General features: G+C 39.0%; 1 non-coding gene across 1 annotated transcript; it reads right to left on the minus strand.

Annotated features, from left to right (window-relative positions):
- Window positions 1-2,029: 2,029 nt before the first annotated feature.
- On the minus strand, window positions 2,030-2,136 carry LOC145060754 (small nucleolar RNA R71). Its single transcript, XR_013686938.1, has one exon. It is a non-coding gene; the product is annotated as a small nucleolar RNA R71 (small nucleolar RNA).
- Between the last annotated feature and the right edge of the window lie 1,031 nt (window positions 2,137-3,167).

A 3,167-nucleotide genomic window follows, 5' to 3' on the forward strand; every position in this document is an offset into this window, starting at 1 on the left:
TTCTAGAAGATATGTACGCGAGTGAAGGAATCCTTGACGGGCACGGTTATCTGGAACTCACGACGTGAATATCTTATTATTGATGACGTGAATTTATAAAAATCAACAACTATATAAACCCTTGACCATTACGAATAGAGGGGACTTTTGGCTAGAGAAAGGGGTTCCAGAAGGCGATTTTGAGCAGAAGAAAAGTCCTGGAAAGAAGCTTTCAACACCAAAAGAGTGAAGGTCCATAATTTAGTTTACTTATTTGTTATCTAGGAACATGTTTCACTATACTTTGATTTGTGTTAGTGTGTTAGTTGCTATTATGAGCAGCTGAATCTAGCTACTCTTTTTTAGCTAGATGAAGCTTCCAACTTATGAATAGCTTAATTTTTATGGATTTATTTAGTTGGTAAATTGCTTGTGTTTGATTTTTAGTTACCTAGCATGCTTGTGTTTGTTTCTCTAGCTGCTTTATGTCATGTTCTGTGTAGCTTAGTGACCATTAACTGCATGAACTTGTTTACCTAATAATTTAGTGAACATAAAATTGTTAGAGCTAGGATTGACCAATCTTAGTTAGTAATTAGAATAAATAGACTTAGCTGTGTTAGAGAATGTGGATTGTGACTATAATTGCGTTTGCATAATAAATCTTACATAACATATTCATATTCATAATTGGTTCTGTGTTTAATTGTGTGTGACCATACATAGTTTGACATGAATTAGTTAATTATTGGTAAAGTTAGAATTAAATTACTAATACAATTAAAACCAACTAGATAATCCATAATTATTAGCTAGCCATAAGGAAGAAGTGGATTTAAACTAGACAATAGTGTGTTTTTACTTATTGATTGAATTTGAGTTAAGTTCGTCTGATCTTGTAAAATCAGATAAAACCCTTTATAAACTTGTTAATAATTAGGTTAATTTGATAGCAAATAGATTAATTAGTAACACCGTTCCCTGTGATCGACACCCGACTTACCCAAGCTATACTGTAATCCGACTAGGTACACTGCCTATAAGTGCATAGTTAGTTTAAGTTTGTTAGGTTATAAATATTAAAATTAGTGGGTACTTTCATGCACATCAAGTTTTTGGCGCCGTTGCCGGGGAACGGCCAGTTTATTAGTTTATTTAGTTGCATTAGATTAATCGACTCTTTTTGTGGAGTAAAATCTACAAAAATTTAATTAGTTATTTATTTTTGTTTATTAGCATATAACAAAAATTTTGTTTTCTATTTCTGTCACAGAATTCACGACGTGAGTTTTATAAACTCACGACGTGAAAGCTGTGATTTTTAGTTTTTAGTTTATTTTTCTATTTCAGTTTTACTTTTTTTTTTATTTGTGTTTAGTTTGCAGGAGTTCATGACCAAGGATCTACCACACCTTTGGTGCCACCAATTGAAGATTCCGAAGCTGCACTTCACATTAAGACTGATAAGAAGACGCCACTGCAAGAATTAAAGTCAGCATTTTCAAGAAAGTCGGGAAAGAAGACAGGAGAGTCAAGTTCATCCTCAAGGAACAAGAGAAATTTTGAGCACTTGGATCAAATACCTGTCCAAACCGAATCCGAATACGATACCGAGCCGGAATTTGAAGAACATACGAGCGAACCCGAGAACAAGCCAAGGAACAAGATGACATCAATTGAAGAGATGTCCATGGGAGCTTACAAGAAGCGGATCCGAGAAGATGTGGGTCCCGGTTTAGTCCAACTCGCAATACCTGCCACTCCCACATTCTAGCTGAAGGGGCACATCTTGACTACACTGAAGGATATCCCATTTTTTGGGAAAGATCATGAGGATGCTTTTAAGCATCTATATGAAGTCAACGACATTGCAGATTACTTCAATGTCCCAAATGTCAACATAAAAACCGTCTTGCTTAGGATGCTTCCCATTACTTTCAAGGGAGCTGCTAAGGAGTGGTTAAAATCACTTCCATCGGGTACAATTACCACTTAGGCTCAAATGCGTGAGCAATTCCTGGACCAGTTTTGCCCTCCATCCAAGATAGCTAAACTCAAGAAGGCAATAGCCAACTTTGAGCAACAGCCGGGGGAGTCATTATACGAAGCATGGGAGCGGTACAAGGGCTTGCTCATAAATTGCCCTCAGCATGATCTAAATGTGCAACAAGAGATGTCAATCTTCTATGATGGGGTCAGCGTTATGACAAGACAACTCCTTGACTCTCAAGGACCTTTGACAAAAAAAATCCAAGGGAGGTCAAGGAGCTGATTGAAGAATTCGCGAAGCACTCTCGTGAATACCACAACCCTAGGCAAGATGGAATCAAAGGCGGTGGAGGGGCCCAAACTGAAGAAATAGCAGCTGTGATGGCTATGCTGAATAATTTGGATCGCAGGATTACACAAATGGACCAGTCAATTCATGCCATGAGAGTGGGTTGCGAGAGGTGTAGTGGTCCGCACTTGACCAAGGACTGCAATTTAGATGAGTTTGGGAACAGAAAAGTTTAAGTGTGCTACTCGAGTGGGGATAAGTTTGATGAAGACTGGAGGAAACCAAAGAAGGAGTGGCTGCCATATGAAGAATATAAGAAGCAAAAAGAGGAGAAGTATAGGCAGACAGGTCGAGGCTTCTATCAAAAGGAGCCGCCACCAGCTGAGAAGAAACCCGATCTAGAGACCATGTTGATGAAGTTTATGGAAGCTTCGGAATAGAGACACGATGCTACTGATTTTGCTATTAATGAATAGCAAACTTTAATAAAGAATCAGCAAGCCTCCATCAATAACCTTGAAGTACAATTTGGTCAGCTAGCCACTCTGGTTTACGAGAAGTTGTCCCCGAAAAATCCTGAAACGAAGGCCCAATCTCATGTAATGGCCACAGATACTGAAGAAGAGGCCATCTATGAGTTCTTAGAAGCCTTAGAAATTGAACAACAGCAGCCCGATCCAAAGTTGAAGAAGCCCAAGCTCGAAAATCAAGATGTTGCTGAATTGCAGAATTCACGACGTGAGCAATGTAAGTTCACGACGTGGGCCCGTCATGAACAGAAAAATCCTGTAGCTGGTTCGGGTTATCACCCGCCTTTACCTTTTCCTTCCCGAGCTACCCTTAGTCCGCTGGAAAGAGAGCATCTGGAGTTTGTTAAGCACGTGAAGGGTATCCCGATTAATACTCCTTT

Source organism: Lactuca serriola, chromosome 6 (assembly GCF_051521515.1).
Source record: "Lactuca serriola cultivar US96UC23 chromosome 6, Lser_US96UC23_V15, whole genome shotgun sequence".
NCBI lineage: Eukaryota > Viridiplantae > Streptophyta > Magnoliopsida > Asterales > Asteraceae > Lactuca > Lactuca serriola.